The 14,090-nt window shown below is 40.4% G+C and overlaps 1 protein-coding gene across 4 annotated transcripts in view; it reads right to left on the reverse strand.

Annotated features, from left to right (window-relative positions):
- tenm2a (teneurin transmembrane protein 2a) overlaps nucleotides 1–14,090 on the reverse strand; it is a 588,582-nt gene that overhangs the window by 354,822 nt on the left and 219,670 nt on the right. The gene's annotated exons all lie outside the window — the stretch shown is intronic.

Raw genomic sequence — 14,090 nt, forward strand, 5'->3', positions numbered from 1 at the left:
ATGCCTTCGATAATATGGAGGGGAGGAGGTGAGTCTCTTGTGTATCTTTCCACAGAATCACAGAATGAAATCACTCAGCCTCTTGTATCCAGAAAGGTGCTATGTGGCAGCAATTACCTCAACCTATCAGCTGCCCTCAACCCCACCTCTTCACAAAGTTCTCCATATTTTTTCCCTCAGATACTCACCGTGCCCTCCTCTGAACAGAATTGTGCAATTGATCATCACCCTAACTGCTCATTGTAAAATTACACTTTTTCCTCAAGTCACTTTTATTTCCTCTTACCATTCACATTTTATTCTATATTTCTTAGTTCTTTTTCAGTGGGAGCAGTTTTTCTATACCTACTTTTATAGAAACATAGAAACATAGAAAATAGGTGCAGGAGTAGGCCATTCGGCCCTTCGAGCCTGCACCGCCATTTATTATGATCATGGCTGATCATCCAACTCAGTACCCTGCACCAGCCTTCCCTCCATACCCCCTGATCCACGTAGCCACAAGGGCCATATCTAACTCCCTCTTAAATATAGCCAATGAACTGGCCTCAACTGTTTCCTGTGGCAGAGAATTCCACAGATTCACCACATCTATACCTTTCAGCATTTTAAATACCTTGGCAACCACCTCTATTCCATGGAGAAAAACTGTTGGTCCTCCAATCTATGTCTATATACTCTTTCCGGAATGAAAGGGTTATCATACAAGGAACGTTTGATGGCTCTGGGTCTGTACTCGCTGGAATTCAGAAGGATGGGGGGGTGGGGGAGATCTCACTGAAACCTTTTGAATGTTGAAAGGCCTGGACAGAGTAGATGTGGAAAGCAAGTTTCCCATGGTGGGAGAGTCTAGGACAAGAGGACACAGCCTCAGGATAGAGGGGCGCCCTTTCAAACAGAGATGCACAGAAATTCCTTTAGCCAAAGGGTGGTGAATTTGTGGAATTTGTTGCCCCATGCAACTGTGGAGGCCAGGTCGCTGGGTGTACTTAGGTTCTTTATTGGACATGGCATCTAAGGTTACTGTGAGAAGACCGGGAACTGGAGTTGAGGGGGAGATAAAAAAAAGGATCAGCTATGATTGAATGGCGGAGCAGACTCGATGGGCCAGACGGCCTAATTCTGCTACTATGTCTTATGGTCTTATATCTTCAGACCTTCATTTGGCAAAACTAATGCTCCAGTTTAGCAAAACTAATGGTTTGCACGAGTTCATCATGATCCCCTTGCAAGTGTACAGCAAGCCTCTGTTATTAAAGGCCAAGATCTTACATTTTTAAAATTATTTTCTCAATTTACCTTTCAAGAAGGACACATTGTTATTCCAAGATCTTAGCCATTTGGGAATGCTTTCCAATTCATAGTGCCTCTTGTCGTTCTTCCTAACAAAATGTAACATTGCACTTTCTCAGCAATAATTTCACATCCACTTAGTGGCCACTTTATTAGTTATCTCCTACACCCAATAAAGAGGTCACTGAGTGAATGTTCATGGTCTTCTGCTGTTGTACCCCAACCACTTCAAGGTTTGATGTGTTGTGCATTCAGAGATGCTCTTCTGCACATCATTGTTGTAATGTGTGGCTATTTGCACTACTGTTGCTTTCCTATTAGCTTGAACCAGTCTGGCTATTCTCTTTTGACTTCTCTCATTAACAAGACATTTTCCCACATAGAACTGCTACTCACTGGATTTTTTTTGTTACAACAATAATTTCACGATCAATGTCATTTAAAGCACATTTCTTTCCCAGTCTGATGTTCTGTCTGAACAACAACTGAAATTCTTGACCATGTCTGCATGTTTTTTATGCATTGAGATATTTAGATTTTATGCATTGAGATGATTCATGCATTATTGGTTGATTAGATATTTGCATTGACAAGCAGGTACACAGGTGTACCCAATAAAGTGACCACTTGAGTGTATTTGCCCACTTTAGCAGGCCTAAATAGCTCTCCTAGAATTTTATTAATTTTTCCATTATGCCTCACCATGCCTCCAAGTTTTGCAGCATCTGCAAATTTAGAAATTGTTTCTGTACACCATTGTTCAAATAATTGTCACAAAAAGCAGTGGTCCTAGCACTGACCCTAAAAGAAGTTCACTGTACATTTCCTTCCAGTCCCAAACAAACAACTCTATGCTTGCTGTAGATTCATCAATTTTCAATCTGTTTGCTTGAGCCCCTTTTATTCCATGGACTCCAATCTTGACAACAAGACTAGCATTTACTGAATGCCCTTTGGAAGTCCACAAAAAACACGTGAGCTGTCTCCCTTGTTGAACATCTCTGTTATTTCATCAAAGAAACCCTATCAAATTAGGCTCAATTTGCCTTTAACAAATCTGTGCCGGGAGATTCTGCCTACTAAAGAGATCACATGGTTTTCAAGATATATCCAATAAACTGGTGTGCACTGACAAAGATTATCTTCTTAATCCCTTTGTTTCAAACTATATGCTCACTTGCAAAGTGATTGATTAAGGTTTTGGGAGGTGTGAGGTGAAGTGAACCATACAGCACAGCCAAGTCTACAATCAGTGCCTTCTATTAAGTAAAGTCAAAAATTGCAATGGGGTGATGAGTGATTCCCAATTCTCTAGGCTAACGTTGATCACGAATCTTTACTCTCTGGCGACCCACTTTAAATGTGGGCACTGGATAAGGCCAAAACCAGGTTTAGCTGTGACACTCCCTGTGGAAAGAAAAGAACCCTCCCCAATATTTTTGACAAATATTTTGTCAAGACATCAAAAGGCAACAGGTACTGGCAATAATGCTGGCATGTATTAAGAATCTTCAGGAGAGAAGATAACAGTAGGGCACATCAAGAAGGAACCATAAAGTGGAACACTGCTGCTAAGATTTTCCTAGCCAATGAACTCAAGATGATCTTCAATATAATTTTGTTACAGATGCAAGCACAGTTGACCACCAGCTGCTCCATATGTTTATTCCAGTATATTATGCATTGCTGAACAGTATGATTTTGGCTGGTGTATCATGAATAAAGAAAATATATAACTCATAAGTATGAACATGTTACCCAGGCTATTTTTGTCTCTTCTTTGTGATGTAAAAAAAAACTTGCCATAAAACCTACTGCGTTTTAACATCCACTTCAGAGAACAGTGATAACACTGCTGACATCTGTAACAATCTGCTCATGCCAACTACCCTTTCAGGTGCACTTCAGACCCCCACAATGATAAATATTGTATCCCTCACTACAGTGAAACCATTCTACTGGGCACAAAATTTCTGCACTGACATTAGAGTCTTTGCAAAGTATATCTGAATTTGGTGTAGACTGTTAACAATCTGGTAATTTTTCAAAAGCAATAATTTGATTGAAGAATTTACACAATATCCTAAATAGGATACAGGAACAAAATGAAATTTAAGACGTAATAACGCCAACATATCTACATTAGCATTATGCTTGTAATCACAGAAGGTGCAAGACAGAACTGGGCAATTTGGTTCAACAAGTTGATATGTCTCTTTCAAGAGTGATCCAGTTTATTTTAACACCTGAAATTATAATCTGATTCAAATATTTACTTTACTTTCTTTTGATGAACACCACAGAATCTTTCTCGTAGCACCTTTGGCATTCCATCCCAAAAAATACACAGCCAGTGCAGAAAAGTCAATGTCAGTGCAGAAATCGTGTGCCCAGTAGAATGGTTTCACTGTAGTGAGGGATACAATATTTATCATTGTGGGGGTCTGAAGTGCCCCTGAAAGGGTAGTTGGCATTTTTCTTCCTCATGCTTGGACTGGCTCTTTGATCACCATAAACCGGTGTCCTATGGTTATTGTCCATCTCCCACTGGAAATTAATTATCTTTAAATACTTTTAACCCCTTCCGACTTTCAAATTTCCTCTTGTCTTCATTTTGTAGGCACAAGAGTTACAGCACTTGTTAAACCCTCAACATTGGGGCCATTCTAGGAGATTTCTTCAGTAACCTCGCCATACCATTTATGTTCTTTTTAAGGCATGGTGCCCAAAATTGGACTGAAACCTTCAGCTATGTCCAACTGTTATTTGTGTTCAGCATAATTTCCTTTGGGCTTCACACTTGGGGTAGAAACTGATTTCCTGTTGCACTAATAAAAATTTGCCTTTTGGTTTTGTATTTGTGTTGAACTCTGCAGGTCAAATTTCAAACTTTCAGGATGTAAATATCATCACGAAGTAGGCACAACAGCGTCTCTACTTTATTAGAAGTTTGCATAGATTCAGGATGCCACCAAAAACTTTGACAAACTTCGATAGATGCACAGTGGAGAGTATCCTAAATGGCTGCATCATGCCCTGGTATGGAAATACCAATGCCCAGGAAGAGAAGACATCGCAGAAAATGGTGGGTGCAGCCCAGCCCAACAAAAGTAAAGCCCTTCCCATCATTGTGTGTGTTTACATGGAGCGCTGCCAAATGAAAGCAGCATCCATTGTCAAAGACCCCCATCATCCAGGCCATGCCCACTTCTCACTACTACCATTGGCCAGAAAGGACAGAAACCTTAAGTCCCACAGCACCTGGTTCAGATACAGTTATTAATTATCCTACAACCATCAGGCTCCGGACAGAATCAGAATCAGAATTATTACCACTGGCATGTGACGTGAAATTTGTTAACTTAGTAGCAGCAGTTCAATGCAATACATAATATAGAAGAAAAAAAATAAATAAGTAAATCTTATTCAGTATACTTTATACAGTATACGTATATTGAATAGATCAAAAATTGTGGAAAAAAACCAGCAATAATATATATTAAAAAAGTGAGGTAGTGTCCAAGGGTTCAATGTCCATTGAGGAATCGGATGGCAGAGGGGAAGAAGCTGTTCCTGAATGGCTGAGTGTATGCTTTCAGGCTTCTGTACCTCCTACCTGATGGTAATGGTGAGAAAAGGACATGCTCTAGGTGCTTGAGGTCCTCAATAATAGACGCTGCCTTTCTGAGACACTACTACTTGAAGATGTCCTGGGTACTTTGCAGGCTAGTACCCAAGATGGAGCTGATTAAATTTACAACCCTCTGCAGCTTCTTTTGGTCCTGTGCAGTAGCCCCTCCCCCCGACCACCCCCATACCAGACAGTGATGCAGCCTGTCAGAATGCTCTCCACGATACATCTATGCAAGTTATTGAGTGTATTTGTTGACATAGCAAATCTCTTCTAACTCCAAATAAAGTATAGCCGCCGTCTTGCCTTCTTTATAACTGCATCAATATGTTGGGACCAGGTTAGGTCCTCAGAGATCTTGACACCCAAGAACTTGAAACTGCTCACTCTCTCCACTTCTGATCCCTCTATGAGGAGTATGGGTAACTCACTGACCACACCTCTGAACTGATTCTACAACCTACACCTGCACTTTCAAGGAGCCTTTTAAATCACATCTTTTTAGTATTTTTTTAAATTTGCACAATTTGGTTTCTTTTGCATCTTAGTTGTTTGTCAGTGTTGGTTTACATATGGATTTGAAATTTCTATTGTACTTCTTTATTATTCCTGTAAATGCCTGCAAGAAAATAAATTTCAAAGTAGTATATGGCGCATTTACATACCTGGATAATAAATTTACTTTGGACTTTGCTTCCACTGACTTCAAAATAATCAAGAAATGGAGGTCAACACATTCACTCTCTCATGTGTTTAGCATATGGAGAGGGCCCTTAAATACAGGCACCTATTGAATATTGTGCACAAACAATACTAGATTCACAATTCTTGCATCCATTTCAAAATTGCCATTTGGCTGATATGCCCTTTCCTTTATCTTCCTACCAAAATTACATCACTTTATATTTCTCAGCATTTCAGTCATGACCTTACTCATTTTGCCACACTATCTCTGTTTCCTTCGAGATGCATTAACATTGGGTGACTATTTAATATACCTTTTCAAGTTTTGTCATCTAGAATTTTGAAATTGAGCCCCGCAGCCCTGAGTCTAGGTCATTAATGTATATCGAACAGCAATAGTCTCAACACTGATACTTTGAGATCTCAACTGTATACCTCCTTAGTTGATGAGATAGCCTTATAACTCAATATTTTCTGTCCCTCAGCCAATTTGATAACAATTCTGATCCTGCCCCTATGAGATGCAGGTCAATTTATTCTAGGCTCAGTGGATACAAGAGGGAAAAGCTCAGGAATATTGATTAGGGTATTAACACAAAAAGCAACAATAATATGTGCTTACATGTAAGTTAGTCTCTCAAAAAGCCTACAGCATTTCACAGTAAGATTATCAAATGAAAGAGAAAGTCATGTAGGGTAATTGACCAAAAGCTTTCTCACTAAGGCAGTCACAGCTTTGGCATGGATATACATCTCAAAGTCAACTATGATACCGAGGATATGAACAATTAGATTCAGCTTTAGTTGGTTGCCAGGGATAAGGCACACTTTCATCAGGAAGGTTTCTGAGTTGATTGGCAGAAGGCAAAGAGTGGGAATAAAGGGTGCCTTTTCTGGTTGGCTGCCAGTCACTAGCGGTGTTCTGCAGGGGTCGGTGTTGGGACTGCTTCGTTTACATTGCACGTAAATAATTTGGCTGACAGAATTTTATGGCTTCTCACCAGGATGTGGACAGTATGAAGATAGGTGGAAGGGCAGGTAGGGTTGAGGAAGCAGGGAGGCTGTAGAAGGAATTAGACAGAAGAGGAGAATGGGCAAAGAAGTGGCAGATGGAATACAGTGTCGGGAAGTGTACGGCCATGCACTTTGGTAGAAGGAATAAAAGCATAGACTATTTTATGAATGGGGAGAAAATTCAAAAAACAGAGGTGAAAAGGGACTTGGGAGTTCTCATGCAGGGTTCTCCAAAAGTTAACTTTCAGACTGAGTTGATGGTAAGGAAGGGAATTCATTTACTAGCATTCATTTCAAGAGGCCAAGAATATAAAAACAAAGATTTAAAACAAATTTATAAGGCACTGGTGAGATCTCCCTTGGAGTATTGTGAGCATTTTTCAGACTCTTATACTAGAAAGAATGTACTAACATTGGAGAGGGTTCAATGGAGGTTCATGAAAATGATTCAGGGAATGAAAGGCTTATCATATGAGCAGTATTTGATGGTTCTGCATCCGTGTTCATTGGAATTTAAATGAGCGGGATCTCACTGAAATCTATTGAATGCTGAGAGACTTAGATAAAGTGGGTGTAGAGAAGGTATTTCCTATAGTGGGAGAGTCTAAGACTAAAGGGCACAACCTCAGAATAGAATGGAGTCCATTTGGAACAGGGATGAGGAGGAATTTCTTTAGTCAAGGGGTTGCGAATCTGTGGAATTCATTGCCACATGCGGCTGTGGGGGCCAAGTCATTGGGAGTATTTAAGGCAGAAGTTGATAGATAATTATTACGTCAGGGTTTGAAAGGTTATGGAGGGAAGGCAGGAGAATGGGGTTGAGAGGGGAAATGCATCAGCCATGAGCCGACTCGATGTACTGAAGGGCCGAATTCTGCTCCTTATGGTCTCATGGCGTATTCTGCAGACATTACAGAAAGATCAGAGATAATGGTAAATGTGTACTTCATTCTCACAAAGTCATGCAGCAAGAATCTATTCACCAATGCTCAGTGTGGATTTTACAAAACTACTCAACACCAGACCTTAGCATATCCTTCAATCAAACAAGGACAGAACAATTGAATTTCATATGTGAGGTGAGTGTGACAGTACGTGATTGAGTCATAGAGAGATATAGAATGGAAACAAGCCCTTAAACCCATTGAATCTGCCCCAGCCATCAGTGGCACATTTATACGAATCCTATAATCTATTCTTTATTCTCCCACCTTCTCAACTTCTCTCACTTTAGGTGGTAAGCACTGTCTATGGGGACCTTACCATTGCCTTTGACGAGATCCCATGCTATAGGCTTGTCAGTAGGTTAGAACATATCGGATGAAGAGTGAGTTGATAAACTGGATGCAAGATTGACTTGATGGTAGGTGGTAGAGAGTGTAATGAAGGATTGATTATCAGATTAGAGGTCTGGGACCAATCATGTGTTGCAGGGCACATTGGTACCAGGTTGCCCTTTGTTTGTCAAATACATTAATGAATTGGATGAGGATGTAGGTGGCCTGTGTTAGGGATCATTCAGGGGTTATTAAATTATGGATGAACTAAAATGAGAACTAGTCTTCAGAAAATAAAGCCTGTACACAATTTAACTTCTAACTTATACTGATGGTATAATGGACAGTGAAAGAAATTGCCTTACATTCTCTGGTACCACAGTTGCACCAATCCAACTCCCAAATATACTGAGAACAACACAGAAATTAAGAAAAATTGAAATTAAGGAGAAACCTCCACAGGAAAGTGTCATGCCATCACACAAAACTTGCTGGAGAAACTCAGCAGGCCAGGCAGCATCTATGAAATCGAGTAAACCAGTTGACATTTCAGGCAGATGCCATTCATGAAGACTGGATTGTGAAATACTGGGTACAAATCAGAATGGTTGCGGTTGTATGAGATCAATCATTTCACCACAGAACATCGCTGCCTGTGTTTGTCAGGGTAATAACCACCTTCAGCTGCTACATAAACAAACCTTCATCATATATGTACAGGCTTATCTGATTCCACAGAGATTAGTTTGAGCAACTGTTCCTTTGATTATCAGTAATTTTGTCCACTTGAGTTGAAAAGTGACAAGTAATATTCACACTACAAAAATTCCAGGCAACAGCCATCCAATATAAAAACATCCAACCTTCAGATGTCATTCAACAAGATGAAACAACTTGTGGCTTACCACAATGCAGAAATTTAACTAGATTACCCACATATAGTCAGTGCAAGAACAAATCAATGGCTAGGTATTGTGTGGAGAATGAATTATCTCCTGTCTCTTCAAAGATTATCTACAAATGTGAAACATGGCATGCAGAATGAACTGCCTTTGGAGGTGGTGAAGGCAGGAATAGTAAAAATATTTAACAGACATCTGTGCATCATCTATGGCAAAATAATTGGCACTCTGTTTACCATGTTGAGCATTTATTCTCTTCACTGTCCACACACCAGTAGTACAATTGATAAAATGCACTACTGTAACACGCCAGCTTCTTCTAACGTCTCAAAAACCACAATCTCTACTATCAGTTATACAGCCCCCTTCAATAACCATACTAACTTGCAAATGTATCACAATTCTCCCAACATCACTGCATGAAAATCTGGAAATCTTTACTGTACAGCACTGTGACAGCCCCTCACATGAAGAACTGTAGCAAGTCAAGAAGGAAGTTAACCACCAATTCTTCAAGAGCAGGAGATTTTGGCATTAAATTTTAGCCTTGCCAGTGATGTCCATGTTTCATTAGAGAAGAAAACAAAACAGAGTGATGTATCACACATTATTTTTGTCCATGAGTGCAAGACAGTTACACTGCTGGATCTGTGGTGAATTATTCATTGAATGCAAATGGTCAAGGTTAATTAGGATGAGTTGTGGGATTGAATTATTCTGCAATATTGCTTGAAAGTATTGTGTGCGACAGAATTATATGGATTGTTTTTCAACAGTTTGCTTGTGGTGGATTTTGTTTTGCAAGTCAATAAAAGAAAGATCAAAATTTATGTGGATCACAGAGAAATTAGTTCAAATGGTCAAACAGCACTTTCTCACAGTATATTTTTGGGTTGTGGAGCTGTGGTTGGGTAGTGGTGCTGGTTAGAGGGATATTGCAGTTGTGGAGGAGGGGACAGGAATTTTGAGGAAGAATGCCATTTTCTGACTTTCAAATAGTTGAGCTGGTCAAACTAATACTAATCACATCCTAGCAATTGCAAACTTTAAGATTTCTTCAGAATTCAGAATATTGTGTTGTACTTCTTTAGGACAAAGCAGAATCAAACCAGACTGGAATTCTGCTCTTTGACCACTTGTAAAAGATATAAGATTATTTTGCATTCCATTTTATAGCACATTGGAAAAGCAATAATATACGGTATCACCTCTCATAACACTGAACACATTCATTAATGCAAAAGTCACAAAGAATACATGATAAGAATGAATGCACAATCAAAGCCTGAAGAAGTTACCAGGAAAAATGGCTAGTTGAAGTGTGAGCAACACACATCAAAGTTGCTGGTGAATGCAGCAGGCCAGGCAGCATCTCTAGGAAGAGGTGCAGTCGACGTTTCAGGCCGAGACCCTTTGTCAGGACTTCGTCACCAGCAACTTTGATGTGTGTTACTTGAATTTCCAGCATCTGCAGAATTCCTGTTGTTTGCGTTTTTAAATTCACTACTGCGAAGCCTCTTCCGGTGATGCCTACACCGAAGAAGTTTAGATCCTCTCTTCGACGGGAGTTCAGTGAAACCATCTCTCACTGCTCCCCATCTGTAATTTCTTCGGCTCTTCAACCTTTCGACCACATTTTGACTCAGACTCGCTATCACAGCCATATATCCTTTCTTGGAACGTGCCTCCGTCACCAACTTACTCCAGTTGGCTTTAGGATTCGTTTCTGAGCCTCTCAATTTGGACCTTCTGAGGATCCCAGGTACTCACATTTTATTGACTCTGCCTCTTGCCGCTTCTCCCGTCAAGCTCTGAAGGCGACTCTCTCCGCCATGAGAAGGTACTTGGTGTCCCTATCCCAGACCCCTCCATACCTTCGGGACACTTTCTTCGCCGTCTGTAATGGTCCTACCCGTTATTTCATCCTCCGTCAGATTCACGCGTGCAATCGCCGTTTTTTTGACTTTGTCATGTTAGGCAAAGATCGCAAGATCCTACATCTACGGACTCCAGAGCCTGCTGGCCCTGAAACTAGCAGGCATGGACTTCAGATTGCCTCTGCCATTGATCTCGCCGGCTCCAACACCTCAGGGCATATTCAAAACCCGGACTCCAGCAACGACCATGGACACCTTCACAGCGATTGCGCAACCACCAACTGCAACTCCAGCCTCGAACTCCAGGCCGGGTCTTTATGTGCTGCTATTGTGACTCTCGTCTCCTCTTCCCCCACCACCACTCCGCAGCCCCGTCTTCCTCAGATCCCACCGTCAGCTCCTGGGTACTCAGAGGCTCCATCTTCCTGTCACCCCAACCATCCCCTCTCCACTGACACCCCCAGCCTCCCCCCTCCCCCCTCTGATCCAAGCTCTCAAGATTCCAGCCTTGAACTCCAGGCCGGGTCTTTATGTGCTGCTATTGTGACTCCCGTCTCCCCTTCCCCCACCAATACTCTGCAATCCCGTGTCCTTCAGTCATGACGAAGGGTCTTGGCCTGAAACGTCGACTGCACCTCTTCCTAGAGATGCTGCCTGGCCTGCTGCGTTCACCAGCAACTTTGATGTGTGTTGCTTGAATTTCCAGCATCTGCAGAATTCCTGTTGTTTGCGTAGTTAAAGTGTGCTTGCTTTTTGCCAGTGGTTTGGAAGAGAATTGCTGGTGAGGTTTACATGACCTTAAGACATAGGAGCAGAATTAGGCCATTTGGCCTATTACTTTATTTAAAGTAACACATACAAAATGCCTTTCACCTTGGCAGATTTATTATCCCTCTCAACCCCATTCTCCTACTTTCTACCGTAAAATTTGACACCCTTACTAATCAAAAACCTATCAATATCTGCTTTAATTATATCCAACAATCTGACTTCCACAACCATTTGTGGCAATGAATTCCACAGATTCGCCATCCTCTGGCTAAAAAAACATCCTTATTATCTCTATTCTAAAGAGATGTCTTCTATTCTGAGGCTGTGTCCAATAGTTCTAGACTCTCCCACTATAGAAAACATCCTCTCCACATCCACTCTACCTAGTCCAATCATTTCTGCACTGGCACGTTTCAATGTGAAAGCATGAAATGCACTGGGGGATTGACATTTGCATGTCTGGCCTTGTGCTCCACCTTGTAGCCAGTTATGAACAGTCATGTAGCCAAGTGGTGAACTAAGAGTCTACTTCACTATAGTCAATGAATTCAGAGTCCAGCTGAACTTGAGATTACATAGTATTTGTATATAGACCCTCTGCTTTTGCCAGTTATGCAAAAAGCAAGTGAAGGTAAATGGTTTACTTTCCCCTTAATCTGTACTAAAGTTTCAAATGAATGTATATGTTAATGCAATTTTAAATACATTTATAAACACAGGAGATACTGCAGATAACAACACACATCAAAGTTGCTGGTGAACGCAGCAGGCCAGGCAGCATCTCTAGGAAGAGGTACAGGCAACGTTTCAGGCCGAGACCCTTCGTCAGATACTGCAGGTGCTGGAAACCCAGAGTAACACATATAAAATGCTGGGGGAACTCAGCAGGTCAGGCTGCACCTACGGAGGGGAATGAACAGTCAATGTTTTTGGCTGAGACCCTTCATGAAGGGTCCTGGCAATTACTGACCTGCTGTGTTCCTCCACCATTTTGAGTCTGTTGCTTTAAATAAAGTTATTAATTTAAATAAAAACTGATTTTAGATATCCCTGATCAAAGGAAAGATTTAAAAGGATCCTTGACAACATAAACTATAAAAACTCCATCAGAGATCCAAGTACAATGTCACCTATGCAACAGCTATATCTGATCACTACTTGTAGACTGCTCACTTTACCAGATGGCCCTCAGGACTATACAATGTTAGTGCAGTCACAGGGATTGCTTAGGGCGCGAGCCAGCCTAAGTACAATAAAACCCACTAAACCGTACATTTTTATCATTCTTTGAGTGATCTGTAAATTACGAAAATTAAAATATGTTTGTCTGCACTTTGCCAACCATGTAAAATGCTGTAGGGACTAGATAACTGAAATAAAATAGAAAATACCGGAAATGCACAGCAGGCCCCTGAAATCAATGTGGAGAGAGAAATGTTAATTCTGCTTCTTTCTCAACAAGTATGATGTGACCTGCTGAGTACTTCCAGCTTCTTCTTCTTTATGTATAAGAGAATAACTAATTTTAATTCAGAAAAGCTGCAATTAAAACAAAGAGCCAACAGCAACCTCATTTTACATAGGTGAGGCAAGGACAATTCCAGCAAACTTGAACTTGAAGCCAGTCTCTGGACATTTAAAATGGTCACAACATCAAAGTTAGAGCACTTGTTGACAAATGCAAAAGTTATTTAAATCCACTTCCAAGCAATACCTTATTAAAAAAAATAGTGTTGGTAATACTGTTTAAATGCAGGATAGTCCAGGGACAATTTTCCTTTGAGTTTTAAAAAATACATTAATATAAATCCTGACTGTTTTAATGGACCACAAAACAATATAATTGTGATTAAGAATAAAAATAATGGAAGGAAGAACTAAAGGGAAATGAAGAATCCCTTTGATTTCTATGCAATGAGTTGAAATTGAAAACATATGCAAGAGAGTCTGGTGGACAAAACACAGAACTAACTTTCTGAAGTAATTGGTTATGTACTTGAACAGCAAATAAACTTACAACCACTGGGAAGGAGTAAAGTGTTAGCGTTAGTCAGGTTGCTTTTTCAAAGATTTAGCAAAACAGACTGAATGGCTGGGCCATATCCTTTTCAGTCATGTTGATTCTATGAGACAATGAAAGGAGGGAGGGAACTGATTCATAAATTCTAACATTGGTTTGGAAAACTGGCACAACAAACTTTATTTCATAGTTAAAAATAACAAACCACAAAAGAAAATTTGGAATATTTTTTCTCTGTCCAGCAATATTAATCACTGAAAATTACTCAAGGTGAGTCATCTAATTCCATTCCATTAGAGAAAAAAAACACTGGAATTAGGAACTTATGGGGAAAAAAGACATGAAATAAAGATTAAAGGAAGAGTAACACATACAAATGCGGGATGAACTCTTCAGGTTGGGCAGCATCTATGGAGAGGAATAAAGGGTCAATGTTTTGGGATGAGACACTTCATCAAGACCGGAAAACAAGGAGGAAGAAGCCTTATTGAGAAGGTGGAAGGAGGAAGTACGAGATAGAATGTAACAGAAGTGAGAAGCTGAGATGTGATAGGTGCAAAAGGTAAAGGACTGAAGAAGAAAGAATATGATAGGAGAGGACAGTGGATCATGGGAGAAGGG

Source organism: Mobula birostris, chromosome 7 (genome assembly GCF_030028105.1).
Source record: "Mobula birostris isolate sMobBir1 chromosome 7, sMobBir1.hap1, whole genome shotgun sequence".
NCBI lineage: Eukaryota > Metazoa > Chordata > Chondrichthyes > Myliobatiformes > Myliobatidae > Mobula > Mobula birostris.